General features: G+C 41.1%; 1 protein-coding gene and 1 non-coding gene across 9 annotated transcripts in view; both read left to right on the top strand.

Moving 5' to 3' along the window:
* The window catches only part of BICD1 (BICD cargo adaptor 1), a 274324-nt gene that overhangs the window by 25967 nt on the left and 233111 nt on the right, over positions 1–15246 (top strand). The window lies entirely within an intron of this gene.
* Positions 5865–5971, top strand: LOC135275482 (U6 spliceosomal RNA). The gene has a single exon (XR_010343115.1). It is a non-coding gene; the product is annotated as a U6 spliceosomal RNA (small nuclear RNA).

Genomic DNA, 15246 nt, shown 5'->3' on the forward strand with positions numbered 1-15246 from the left:
GCCTCAGCCTCCTGAGTAGTTGGGATTACAGTTGCATACCACCATGTGCATTTTGTATTTTTAGTAGAGACATGGTTTTGCCATGTTGTCCAGGTTGGTCTTGAACTCCTTGCTTCAGGTGATCCACCCACCTCGACCTCCCAAAGTGCTGGGATGAACCACCACATTTTTTTTTTTTTTTTTTGAGACAGGGTCTTGCTCTGTCACCCAGGCTGGAGTGCAGTGAGATGAATACAGCCCACTGCAGCCTAGACCTGCTGTGTTTAAGTCATCCTCACATCTCAGCTTCCTGAGTCCCTAGGACTACAGTTGTGTGTCACCACACCTGGCTAATTTTTAAGATTTTTGTAGAGACAACACTTTGCTATATTGTCTGGCCTGATCTTAAATTCCTGGACTCAAGCGATCTTCTGCCTTGACCTCCCAAAGTGCTGGGATTACAGTCATGAATCACTGCACCTTCACCTTTCTTTTCTTTTTTTTTTTTTAAGATGGAGTTTCACCATGTTGATCAGGCTGGTCTTGAACTCCTGACCTCAGGTGATCCGCCCATCTTGGCCTCCAAAGTGCTTGGATTACAGGCATGAGCCACCACGCCCGGCCACCTTATCTTTTAGAAAGAGCATGAATCTCTAATTCACCAGAGTCCCCACCATTCCATCTCATTCCCATTATCTCACTGTCTGTTCTTTCCTCATTTACATCATCTGTCACTTATCTGTTGACATGTGAGTTTTGACTTTTGATTGAGATGCTGACATTCTTCCTGCCCTTCTAGGAAAGGAAAGTAAAGGAGGAAGGAAAGTAGAGAGGGAGAAAGGAGAAGCGTGAAGGAGGATCATAGTGCAGTACAAAAACCCCGGACTTGCGTTCTCAGCGCTGCCTCTTCTGTCTTGGAGTCTATTTCTTCATCTAACAAACAGTAAAGGACTGATGCTTATTTTTGTGTTAGATCATATATACAGGAGTACCTGGCATATGACTTGTCCAAAGTACACATTCTTTAGCTGGTGCCCCTCCATGTTCCCCTGTAAAGGCTGCGGCAACTATATTGTTCCACTCTTTTGCTGTTTTGCGATTGTTGATTTTCAGGTCTGTTTTCTCCACCAGAATCTGTTTGTCTTATTCAACTTTGTATCACCAAGCACCTACGTGGCATTTTTCTTTTTCAAAGGTAGGGACCGTGGCTTTCTTTTTCCTTTTATGTTATTTTTTTTATTTTTATTTTTGAGATAGATAGAATCTTGCTCTGTCGCCAGGCTGGAGTGCAGTGGCACGACATCAGCTCACTGCAACCTCCACCTCCCTGATTCAAGTGATTCTCTTCTCCTACCTCAGCCTACTGAGTAGCTGGGACTGCAGGCGTGTGCCACCATGCCCAGCTAATTTTTGTATTTTTAGTAGAGACAGGGTTTCACCATGTTGGCCAGGATGGTCTTGATCTCCTGACCTCACGATCTGCCCACCTCAGCTTCCCAAAGTGCAAGAATTACAGGCGTGAACTGCTGTGCCTGGCCCGGCTTCCTCTTCCTTTATTGGTCACTGTGTAGATGCCATGCAGTTCTGAACGTTACACTGTTAAATAGTTACTTAACAACTGACCAGGACTAAGGCTCTGGTGTAGAGCTCCAAATCAGAAGCAAAAAGGAATGGTGCTGGGTCGGGGTGTATTTTTCTAACTTTACCCAAACCCAGAAAATGAGGATCGTGAGCCCCTTCATGGGACAAATGCAGGGATGGGGCCCGTGGAGCTAACCCTTTAGTGCCTCTGGATGCATAATTCTCTGGGTAAGGGAACCAGTCAGGGGCTGCAGGGAACAGCCAGCCAGGTCCAGACATGGGCGAACATAATTGGAAGGAGGATAGGAAATGGACAGGTCCTGTCCAGTGTAGATAAAATGACAAAGAGCGGCTAAGGCAGGTTCAGGGCAGAGGAGAGGCTGGGGGATCAGTATTGTAGTGATGCAGGAGTCCTGTCCTGAGTGGCTGCTCAGGGTATTGACATGCCATTTTGATAAGTACATGAATTAATGAGTGAATTTCAAGAGTTAGGAGAGAGAGACTAGAGAGAAAAGAGAGATGACTGGGCATCTCTTCCCTTCTGCAGATCCTCAGTCTTCTAGTCTCATCTCTCTAGAAGGATATCCACCCATACTCACTGATGTTTGTGCCAGAGTTAAACATTCTTAAGAAATTAAGAAGGTGATTCTGCACCTATGCAACAATCTTGCATGTTCTTCGCATGTACCCCAAAACCTAAAATGCAATTAAAAAAAAAAAAAGAAGTTGATTCTTTGCCAACCATATTCCAGTTCTTTATTTAAGAGCTATATTATCAGCTTTGTTTATGGCTCCAGAAATAGCTTTTAATACCCAGAGCTAAAACACTGTTTTGGTTTAGCATGACTCTAGTTTTCACTGAATATTTAGTATTTTTAAGTTAGGTGGTTTATTTTTTATTTATTTATTTTTTTGAGGGAGGGTCTCGCTCTGTTGCCCAGACTGGATTATAGTGGTGTGATTTTGGCTCACTGTGGCATCCACTGCCCAGATTCAAGAATTCTTGTGCCTCATTCACCTGAGTAGCTGGGATTACAGGTGTGCGCTGTCACACCTGGCTAATTTTTGTATTTTTAGTAGAGACAAGGTTTTGCCATGATGGCCAGGCTGGTCTTGAACTCCTGGCCTCAAGTGATTGGCTCGCCTCAGCCTCTCAAAGTGCTGGGATTACAGCCGTGAGCTACCGTACGCAGCCTAAAATTAATTGTTTTTATAAGCAACTTATTTTGCTTTTGTGACCCAAAGTAGTACTCTTAGATATTTAGTGTAGTAATTTATTACTCAGATATATAACTTTTTACAAAGAGAATCTTAGCAGAAAAGAACAAGGTAACGTATTGTGGGGCGTATGTTCTGAAGGAGCACCTGACCTTCTAACACCATGTAAAGCTTTTAGCATTTAGTGTCATCATGTATAACCAATGTTACTTTTGCTGCTGTATCATAATGATATTTAGTCATATCAGTTTGATTAAATGCTTCCTTTGTGTGGTTCCCAGCAGCATGGCTGTAGAAAGTATTCTTAAATTTATCAGGAAACCTGAGTTTCAATTCTGATTCTCTATTTACTGGAGGCCAAATATATAAACTTTGTTTTTGTTTTTGTTTTTTTTTGAGACAGAGACTCCTTCTGTCACCCAGGCTGGAGTGCAGTGGCGTGATCTCATCTCACTGCAACCTCTGTCTCCCAGGTTCAAGAGATTCTCTTGCCTCAGCCTTCTGAGTAGCTGGGATTACAGGCACGACACTCCCAGTTTATTTTTTGTGTTTTTAGTAGAGATGGGGTTTTGCCACATTGGCCAAGCTGGTCTTGGACTCCTGAGCTTAGGCAACCGGCCTGGCTTGGCCTCCCAAAGTGCTGGAATTACTGGCCTGAGGCATTGCCTGTGGCCAAATATATAAAGTTTAAAAATAGCTCTCTTGTGTTCGTTACCTACCACATACTGGGTATTGTGCTAAATATTTAATATGCCAGATAGCATATGCCTCATTAGCCTATAAAGTAGAGGCTTTTATTATTATTTTCGCTTACATAGATGAGAAAATTGTGGCACAGATAAATTAGTTTGTCTAGTGATGGAACCCAAATTTCATTCAGGCAGTGTGACTTCAAAACTTGTATTGCTAGAAGTTCTCTACGTGCTTTACATATGTTAACTCATTCAGACTCACCAGGCTGTGCATTTTTAGTTCATAGAGTTGTTAAGAGTATTAAATAGAAATATGTATGTGTATGTATTTATATATGTATGTATGCAGGTGGTCCCTGACTTCACGATGGTTCATCTTAATGATTTTTTGACTTTCCAATGGTGTGAAAGTGCCACGCTTTCAATAGAAACCATATTTTGGGTGCCTATCCATCTATTGTGTTTTTCACTTTCAATACACTACTCAACAAATGACATGAGCTATTCAACACTTTCTTCTAAATAGGCTTTGTGTTAGGTAATTTTTGCCCAAATGTAGGCTAATGTAAGTGTTTTGAGCATGTTTCAGGTAGGTGAGGCTAAGTAAGCTATATTTGATAGGTTAGGCATAGTATTAAATGTATATTTGACTTATTTTTCAACTTATGATGGGTTTATTAGGACATACCTCTCGTCATCAGTTGAGGAGCATCTGTATATGTACGTATGTGTGTGTATAGATAGATAGATAGATAGATAGATAGATAGATATACATTCTATGCAAAGGGAATTGTGAGTTAATTCTAAATTGCTTCGGTAGCATTATTGTACATTCTTACATGAGGTTGAAGAATTTTGTGATTTTGATTTATTTATATCCTTTAAAGTGACCGGGAAGGTAGAGTTTGCATGCAGAAAATTTACATATATATTAATTCCATAAAACAATATGACAGTAAGAGCTTAGTCCTTCTTTATAACTTTGTAGTTAAATTTTTATTTTCTTTAAATATTTTTGCAAGATAGAATTTACTCAGTGCTGTTATTTAGCAACGGTGTGTATGACTTCACAATTTGGGGGGCTGTCTGTTTTGTGCTCTAAGCCATGGGGCTGCTATGGTGACTGCTTTAGAAACTTTCAAATACCTTTGCTGTTGAACAGGTTTCAGTGCCTTATTCCTGTCTATAAGGCCAGGTTTCTTACATGAACTCACTCTGTTTCTGTAAATTTACCCCTGAGAATTTTCAAGGCAGTACTTTCATGGCCTCTCCTCTAGTTTTGTGTGTGTGTGTGTGTGTCTGTGTGCAGGATGATGAAAAAGTCACAAGCCCTTAAATTAAATCAGAGTTTAATCCATGTCTCTGAACTAGATAAGCTGCTTTAGACCTTTTCCTTATCCCTTACACGTCGCTCAGTAAATACTTGCTGATTGACTTTCAAATTCAGATTACTTTTACACTAGCATATGGTGAGCACAGAGTTTTTGTTTTGTTTTGTTTTGTTTTTTTCTTTGAGAGGGAGTCTTGCTCTGTCACCAGGCTGGAGTGCAGTAGTGCGATCTTGGCCCACTGCAACCCTCCACCTCCTGGGTTCAAGCGATTCTCATGCCTCAGCCTCCTGAGGAGCTGGGATTACAGGCATATGGCACCACGCCCAGCTAATTTTTGTATTTTTAGTAAAGACAGGGTTTCACCATCACCAGGATGGTCTCAATCTCCTGACTGTGTGATCTGCCCGCCTCTGCCTCCCAAAGTGCTGGGATTACAAGGCGTGAGCCACCGCTCCTGGCCTGGGCACACAGTTTTAAAAAAATACTGGCAGCAGAAAACTTGTTGGCATGTTTCAGTTTTCAGAGTTTTCTAGAAGGTCTTATACCAGCCGAGAAGCAGCACAGCCATCTGTCCATCTACCTAGGGTGGATCTCAGCAGCTCTCTGTTCAGCGGCTCCTGCCTTTGTAGTAGATTTCCTTACTGTGCTGTAATTAAGTCAGCCGGCAGGAGTTCCTGTATGGAGGAGGCCTCTCCCTGCTGGAGAAGTCCCACTGCCTTTGTGTTACCTGCCATGTTATTGTGGAGTGGATAATTTTTTTTTCCTGCATGGGTCTTGATTTAACAGCAGGATCCTCTGGGCTTCTTCCAAGAAGCACCATGTTTCCCTGAAAATAAATGGCCTACGAATTATTTCTCGAGATTATGAAAGTCTATTAGATGAAAGCTTTCCTTTTTCTCATGTTCAAAACAATGCTAAATGCTTATAATTATACTCCCAAAGAATTACTTCTTTCACTGGCTTCCTTTGCTCTGGCAAAAGTGGATATTTTTCCATGGCAGATAAATTTTATAAAAATGTAATATTTTAGAAAATGCCTAAATGTCAAGAATACAACATCTAGTTCTTACTTGGGCAGCACATATACTAAAATTGGAATGTTACAGACAAGATTAACCTGGCCCCTGTGTAAGGATGACACATAAATACCTGAAGCATTCCGTATTTTTTTGTTTTGTTTTTAGACGGAGTCTCGCTCTGTCACCCAAACTGGAGTGCAGTGGTGCGATCTTGGCTCACTGCAACCTCCGCCTGCCAGGTTCAAGTGATTCTCCGTCTGTCTCCCAAGTAGCCAGTACTACAGGCATGCTCTACCACAGCCAGCTAATTTTTGTATTTTTAGTACAGATGGGGTTTCACCATGTTGACCAGGATGGTCTCAATCTCCTGACCTTGTAATCCACCTGCCTTAGCCTCCCAAAGTGCTGGGATTAAGGCGTGAGCCACTGCGTCCAGCCGCATTCCATATTTTTATGTTGCTCAAAGGGTACAAAGTTTTAATTAGACAGGAAGAATAAGTTTTTGAGATCTATTGCACAGCAGGTGACTACAGTAAATAATATAATGTATATTTCAAAATCGCTAAGAGAGTAGATTTTTAATGTTCCCACCACATATAAAGTATGTAAGGTAATACATGTTAATTGGCTTAATTTAATCATTCCATAATGTATACACATATCAGAACATCACATTATACCCTATAATATATACAATTATTGTGAATTAAAAATAAAACAAAAAAATACAATATTTTTATAAGCATCTTACTATGGTCTAATAAAAGAAAGGCTATAAATAAGACTGTTATAACTGGATTTGAATATCCTTAAAATTTTGTTTGTTTTTGAGACAGGGTCTCACTCTGTTGCCCAGGCTGAAGTGCAGTAGTGTGATCATAGCTCACTGCAGCTTTGACCTCCCCAGGGTCAGGTGATCCTCCTGCCTCAGCCTCCTGAGTAGCTGGGACTATAGGTGTGCACCACCACACCTGGCTAATTTTTGTATATTTTTTTTAGGGATGGGGTTTCATTATGTTGCCCAGTTTGGTCTCGAACTCCTGAGCTCAAGTGATCTGCCCGCCTCGGCCTCCCAAAATGCTGGGATTACAGGCATAAGCCATGCCCAGCCAAAAACATTTTTTTCTTTTCTTTTCTTTTGTGAGACAGATGTCTCGCTATGTTACCCAGATTAGACTCAACCCCTGGGCTTAAGAAAGTGTCCTGCCTCAGCCTTTTTTTTTTTTTTGCATTTTAGGTTTTGGGGTACATGTGAAAAACATGCAAGATTGTTGCATAGGTGCATACGTGGCAGTGTGATTTGCTGCCTTCCTCCCCTTCACCTATATGTGGCATTTCTCCCCATGCTATCTCTCCCCAACTCCCCACCCCCCGCTGTCCCCCCCACTCCCCCTCAACAGACCCCAGTGTATAGTGCTCCCCTCCCTGTGTCCATGTGTTCCCATTGTTCAACACCCGTCTATGAGTGAGAACATGCGATGTTTGGTTTTGTGTTCTTGTGTCAGTTTGCAGAGAATGATGGTTTCCAGGTTCATACATGTCCCTACAAAGGACGCGAACTCATCCTTTTTGATGGCTGCATAATATTCCATGGTGTATATGTGCCACATTTTTCCTGTCCACTCTATCATCGATGGGCATTTGGGTTGGTTCCAGGTCTTTGCTATTGTAAACTGTGCTGCAGTGAACATTCGTGTGCATGTGTCCTTATAGTAGAACGATTTAGTAGCTGGGACTATAGGTGTGCACCACTGCACCTGGATATTCTTCTTTTTTTCATTCTCTCCTTTAGAGATGCTTGTGTTACCCCTCCAGCCAAACCTCCCTCTGCACATCTGTTTCCTTCTTTTTTCATCCTTCTCTCCTCCAGATGGTCTGCTTATCTGTCTGGTACCCGTCTCCATGGTAAGCGTACCTCCCTGCATCTTAATCTCTTCCTGGAATGTTCTTTCCATCTCTTTAACCTCAGTTTAGTTGTCCTCCCCGAAGTCTTGTGAGGAAGATATGCTTATTTTCTCCTGCACCCCATAAATCTACGGATCCAGAGAGAAAGAGTGGTGTATTCTTTTTTCTTTCCCTATTGTAACCTCTAAACCATTATTCTGCTTTGCCTCTACTTTTCCCGAGCATTCTCGCCTCTACTCTATTTGACTGAATAATTCAGTGAGAAAGAATAGGTTCTAGGAAAAAGCTAAGATAGGAGTCACAAGGGGGGAATTTATCAGCAAGTATTTTTGTGGTATGATGATTTTACTTTTTGTATTTTTTTTTCTTGAGACGGAGTTTTGCTCCTGTCGCCCAGGCTGGAGTGCAATGGTGCAATCTTGGCTCCCTGCAACCTTTGCCTCCCGGGTTCAAGCGATTCTCCTGCCTCAGCCTCCCGAGTAGCTGTGATTATAGGCATGCACCACCACGCCTGGCTAATTTTGTTTTGTATTTTTAGTCAAGACGGGATTTCTCCATGTTGGTTAGGCTGGTCTCAAACTGCTGACTTCAGGTGATCCGCCCATCTCAGCCTCCCAAAGTATTGGGATTATAGGCGTGAGCCACCACACCTGGCCAATTTTACTTTTTTATGTAAACTCATAACTGAATTCAAGCTCTTGATTCTGATTACAAGGCTGGGTTCAATGTAACTCTGAGAATGATGACATAAGTTATAGGTAATTAATATGAGAATAGAAATATTATTATCCCGTTGGTAAGATGCGTAATTTATCATGAAATCTGGTAAATCAAGTCAAAATAGTCCCCGGTTTTCCAAGAAGCATTTCATAGTGTTTTCATTTTTTGTTGGAAATCTTCCCAGACCTGACCTTTTGAAGTCTGCTATTGCTCTGAGGATGTGTTCATAGGAGAAACATATGATCAGGAATGTAAATTATGAAAAATCCTGGAATTTACTTGTAATCTCAAGTGTTACTGGCTTGTGCACACAAGGAATGAAAGTCTACTGCCTTCTTTTTTCTTTTCTTTTTACTTATTTATTTATTTTGAGATGGAGTTTTGCTCTTGCTGTCCAGGCTGGAGTACAGTGGTGTGATCTCGGCACACTGCAACCTCCGCCTCCTGGATTCAAGTGATTCTCCTGCCTCAGCCTCCTGCGTAGCTGGGATTACAGGTGTGCGCCACCACGCCCTGCTAATTTTTGTATTTTTAGTATAGGCAGTGTTTCACCATGTTGGCCAGTCTGGTCTCGAACTCATAACCTTAGGTGATCCACCCGTGTCAACCTCCCAAAATGCTGGGATTACAGGCGTGAGCCACGGCACCTGGCCAACTGTTTTCTTTTAAAAAATGTCCTTGCTTACTGAATGTGTAAAGTAAGGTAAAATAGTGTAGCATGCTTTACTACTTAAACATTAAAAAATTTATTTTTTTTTTGAGACAGAGTCTTACTCTGTTGCCCTGGCTGGAGTGCAATGGCATGATCTCAGCTCACTGCAACCTCCACCTCCCTGGTTCAAGTGATTCTCCTGCCTCAGCCTCTCAAGTAGTTGGGATTACAGGCATCCACCACCATGCCCGGCTAATTTTTGTATTTTTAGTAGAGACAGGGTTTTGCCATGTTGGTCAGGCTGGTCTTGAACTCCTGACCTCAGGTGATCCGCCTGCCTCGGCCTCCCAAAGTGTTGGGATTACAGGTGTGAGCCACGTCACCCTGCTTAAATATTTTAAATTATTAATATGTTTAAAAAAAGATTTTTCACATCGTGTAACCATTTAGAATGTCGGTCAGATTGTTTTCGGGATGTGTGTTCTTTGCCTTCCTGACAAAGGGTATGTGAAAGCCTCCATTGAGGGAAGTGCCATAGTGTGAGAGAATCTTTTTTTTTCTATGCACACTGTATTTGATACTATGTTTATAGTAACTGTGTCTGCAGACAAAAAGCACTGGTTTTAGTTTCTTCAGGTAAATAAAATGTTACTTGCAGCTCCTCATTTTCAGTGTTCCTATTTACAGACATTGTGTGTGTAGTTTTGACATTTAAGGAAGCAGAGCTAAAAAAAACCAGTAACTTTATCAACAACATATACATCAGAGGAAATGTGGTGACTTAAATTCTGTGATTGGAAACTCAAGAGTTTTTTAGTGTACTTGAAATCTTCTGTAGAACGTACATGTTTGCATGACCCAGAAAGGAAAGCACATTGGAGGACTTTGCACTGGTTCACATCCAATTCTGTAAAATTCTCACAAAGTCAGGCATCTGTTAACCCTTCGAGGGCATACAGGTTCAGAACCATGTTTTCTATTTTGCGTCTTTCCCTTTGGCTGAGCGGTTACCTTTTCTGAGCCCTTGGCTTGCTTTCTGTGAACATAAGGCTCTCCATCTGCCCCTTTAAAGTGGAGATTTATAATTCAAAGAAGACAGCGTTTCGATGTTGCACTCCTGTCTTACAAGATATCAACTTCAAGTTAAGAAAATGAAATTATTCAAGGGCTTGTTAATCTGGTTTATGGCTTATTCAAAATTTATATTTCTGATTTTTTTTTTGGTTCTGATGTCTGCCTGTGACTAATTTGGGTTTTTGTTATTAAGCTAAGATTGTATGGAAAATATGGCAAAAACAAAATTCTGTAAATCTGATTTAGAGGCCCTTCTTTTGGACACACTTTTTTTTTTTTTTTTAGATGGAGCTTTGCTCTGTTGCCCAGGCTGAAGTACAGTGGTGCAATCTTGGCTCACTGCACCCTCCGCCTCCTGGGTTCAAGTGATTCTCCTGTCTCAGCCTCCTGAGAAGCTGGGACTACAAGCACCCACCACCGTGGCTGGCTAATTTTTGTATTTTTAGTAGAGGTGGGGTTTCACCATGTTGGCCAGGCTGGTCTCGAGTTCCTAACCTCAAGTGATCCATCTGCCTCAGCTTCCGAAGTGCTGGGATTATAGGTGTGAGCCACTGTGCCCCACCTGGACACCCTTTTTGAACAGCACCTACCACAATATCCTGAAGCCAGTGGTTTCCTAGCTTTTTTGTTCCCCATTTATTGTAAGCTTCTTGAGTCTTGGTGATTCTTGTTTCATTTGTTTTTGTGTCTCCCCAGAGCCTAGCACACAGTAAGTAGGTGATGAACAGAAGTTTATCAGATGTATGGGCTCAGTCATAGTCTGTTTTTTTAAATAAAAGGTATAAATCTTGTCAATGTTTTACAATTGCTGAACAAAAGAGGAGATAATGGACTCCTTTCAAATAGGAAGGAAAAATTAGGGAGAGAAAAGAAGGATTGGTTGAAACTCTTTTGAAGTATGTCAACATAAAATTATATTTATAGCCAGGCATGGTGGCTCATGCCTGTAAGTCATGCACTTTGGGAGGCCAAGGCAGGAGGATCACTTGAGGTCAGGAGTTTGAGACCAGCCAGGCTAACATGGTGAAACCCTATCTCAACTAAAAATACAAAAATCAGCCAGGCATGGTGGCAGGCACCTATAATCCCAACTACTTGGAAGGCTGAGGCAGAATTGCTTGAACCTGGGAGGCGGAGGTTGCAGTGAGCTAAGATTGTGCTACTGTACTTCTAGCCTAGGCAAAAGAGTGAGACTCTGTCTCAAAAAAAAAGAAAAAAGGATTCTCTCTCTCTCTCTCTCTCTCTCTTTCTCTGTCTCTCTCTCTCTCTCTCTATCTGTATCTAGATCCCAGCACTTTGGGAGGCCATGGTGGGCAGATCACCTGAGGTCAGGAGTTTAAGACCAGTCTGGCCAACATGGCAAAACCCCGTCTCTATTACAAAATACAAAAATTAGCAGGGCATGGTGGCGGGTGCCTATAGTTCCAGCTACTCAGGAGGCCGAGGCAGGAGAATCACTTAAACTTGGGAGGCAAAGGTTGCAGTGAGCTGAGATCATGCCACTGTACTGCAACCTGGGCGACAGAGTGAGACTCCATTTCAAAAAAAAAAAAAAAAACACACCATATTTGAGGGCTTCATTAGTTTTTCTAAGCCTTAAAAAATTTTTCAGCATTAAGATTATTCTCTCATGAAGCACTCAAAATATGGACAGCCTTTCTTATTTTCTTTTCTTCAATTGTTAACACTAGACATAATTAGACAGCATCTGTGTGATGCTGCCAGATCGTTGTCTGGGACTTTTGGTGTTGTTGGAGCCATCATCCCTTGTGGACTTTATGAAACCTGCATGCAGCACAATTTGAACGTCATTGTGCCTTCAATTTGCATTGCCTTTGCTGTGTTCACAATGGCACTCCACGAGGCTTAACTATGGAGACACTGATGCTACAAGCTGTTAAATAGTCCTCTCTACTCAACCTATTCTCCTATCCTGCTTTTCTTTTCCTCATAGCACTTATTACCTCCTCATTATATTTTTTGTTTGCCTTTTGTCTATCTCCTGCCATTCTTTTACCAGACCATCTAGCCTTATATTCTGTGTAACCTTTCTGAAGAACATCTTGTGTGGAATATACCATATACACAGAAAAAGTACACAAACATGAATGTACAGTTTAACCAATAATATAAAGCTGCTATTCATGTAGCCACCACCCAGATGAAGGAAATAGAATATCATCAGCACCACACAGTCTCCATTTGTGCCCTTCTCCATCGTAGCTTTCTCTGTCCCAGACAGCATTGTCCACAACTTGTCATAATAATTTGCTTGAGTTTTTAAATAGTTTTGTCACACATAATTTAGTTTTTGTCTGTTTTTTGAACTTTACATGAATGAAATAATATTGTCTATATTATTTCATGCTTTATTTCTTTTATTTGACATTTGTTTTGTGTGTGAGATTCTCCAGGTTGTTGTACACAATGCTAGTTATTTGATTTTGTTTTGGTGTGGTATCCCATTGTATGATTGTACCACAGTTTATCCATGTTTTGGTTGATGGGTTTTGACTTGCTTTCATTGTCTGGGCTATTATGAACAGTGCTGCTTTGCACCTGTTGTACATACAGCCTGGTGAACATGTTCAGGAATTTCTATGAACGTGATCACAGTGGTGTGGAATTGCCTATCTTAAACCTTACTGTATTTTCCAAAGTGATCATACCAATTTATTTACCTTCCAGCAGTGTATGAGAATTCTCTATCCTCACCATCATTAGATATTGTCAGATTTTAAAGTTTGACTGAACTGGTGGGTGTATAATGGTAGTTATACCTATGGTAGTTATAATTTGCATTTCCCTAGTTACTAATAAGGTTGAGCAATTTTTCATATTTTTATTTCAGTTTCTTAATTTATGAAATGTCTGTTTAAGTCTTTAGCCATTTCAAATATTATCTATCTTTTCAAAATGATCTGTAGGAGCTCTTTGCATAATATATATTCTGGCCCCTAGTCCTTTATTATTTGTATGTGTTGCAAATATTTTCATCTATGTAGTTGACTCTTTTTATGGTGTCCTTTGACAAAATTCTCAACTTAATGTACTTAATGTAATTGAATGTATTAATTTTCTCTTTGTTATGTATTTTTGTGTCTTTAAGAAATTTTTTCCTATGTAGGGGAGAAAGACAAAAATTGTTTTTCATAATTAGTTCTTTAACCCTTCATAACCTTAAAGGTATATATGTTATTGTGACCATCTTTGAAGCTACAGTAGTTGAGTTACATATATAGAGGCTTGAGTTCTTAAATTATTCTTTCCAAGGTGCATATTAGGATATCACAATAGGACAGTGGGGACAGTGGCTTTTTTGCTAATAAAATCTAAGATTTCTGCTTTTCTCCTCATGAGAAATGTCTTTGCTTAAATTGTAATGAATGTACAAGAGGCATAAATCCACAGTGGGTACGAATGTCAAATATTATGGCTTAAACCAGCAAAATATACCTTCTTAGCTACAAAATGTTTTGTCAAATAGCCCCTGGCATCATCTGGGCTACATGAAGAATCACCAGGAAATATGATACAGTAAAACGGTTCCACTTACAGTAACAGCACTTAGTAATTGCTTTCATTAATCCGGGCAGGTTAATATTCTATCTACTTGCATAACAATGTCAAAAAATCCATTATCTACTGAAACCTTTTATATAGCAAGTTAAGCTCTTGTTTCTTTCATAAAGATTAAGATTCAAATATTAATCCAAACTACTCAGAATCACTTTCTCTTCCTCACTTTTCTGATACCCCCACTGGAGAGTGACTGATCAGTGCATTATCTGTCACCTCAGAGCTCAGAGTGCCCCTCTTTTCTATTCAAATACAAAGTCATTCATTTACTTTGATGGAAGGACAAATACCAGTGGCATTTGTATGGGTGGGGGCAAGTGCTGTTGTCTCTTATCTAGGGAAGAGTTGGTTCTTTTCTTATGGTTGAATAATACACTTAGGCATAGAGAGAGACCTGAGTGTCTTGAAAGCAACATTCTTTAATTTGTGTCAATATCTTAATCAGCACCCTTATGCATATCTTATCTTGGCATATTTTAGCACTTTGTGTTAGACTTCTACATGTTGTGGTCTTTGCTTCTGATAAGGGACAGAATAAAGGACGAAAAAAGAAGTAAAAGAGCCATAATGTTAAGTACATCCATTCAGTGCCCACAGCCGTACATCACTGAAGTCATGAGGAAGGCTCTCTGACATGAGATAATGATGTGGATGTGACTCCTGACCTTGTGATCTGCCCACCTAGGCCTCCCAAATCTCTGGGATTACAGGCATGAGCCACCGCACCCAGCCAATATTGGAGATTTTTTTAAAAAAAGTATTTTGAGCAGATGAAGCTAAAGAGCTAAAGGGAACTATGGTCAGGTGGAGGTGCTGGGTAGGTAGGTGCAAATACACTTTTGAATCTCAGGATGACTAATGAGAAGGCAGGAAAACAAACAATGAGGAACTATTAATATGTGTTATGCTCTGCTTATGCGTTTTGTTTGGTTTCAAATCATTGTATTTAAGTAGTTCTTAAAGTCACAAGAGTGAATGAGCTTAAGTCAAGAAGAAGGAAAAGAGGTACAGATGGATACCTGGGGAGTGCCGGGGGCTCAGAACAGGCAGAGGAAGGGCACCTACTGCCAGAGCCCACCTCAGAGCAGGCAGAGGAAGGGCACCCAGTGCCAGAGCCCACAAAGAGAGCCCTGAGAGCAGTGACAAGGAGGATTAGAGAATGGTGCATGGAAACCAGCATGGAAGCTTTCTTATTCCTCCTGCTCCTCCTCCCCTCCCTCCCTCCCTCCTTCTCTCCCTCCCTCCCTTCCTTCCTTTTCCTCTTCCTCCTCCTCCTCCTCCTTTTCCTTCCCCTTCTTCCTTCTCTACCCACTCTTTTTTTCTTCCTCCCTCCTTCCACCTTCCTCCTCCTCCTCCTCTTTTTTTTTTTGAGACAGTCTTGCTCTGTCACCCAGGTTGGAGTACAGTAGTGTGATCATAGCTCACTGCAGCCTCAACCTCCCCAGGCTCAGGTGATCCTCCCACCTCAGCCTCCCCAGCAGCTAAGACCATAGGT

This window comes from Aotus nancymaae, unplaced genomic scaffold, assembly GCF_030222135.1.
Source record: "Aotus nancymaae isolate 86718 unplaced genomic scaffold, 86718_ANA_hifiasm-v0.15.2.pri h1tg000016l, whole genome shotgun sequence".
In the NCBI taxonomy this organism is placed as follows: Eukaryota; Metazoa; Chordata; class Mammalia; order Primates; family Aotidae; genus Aotus; species Aotus nancymaae.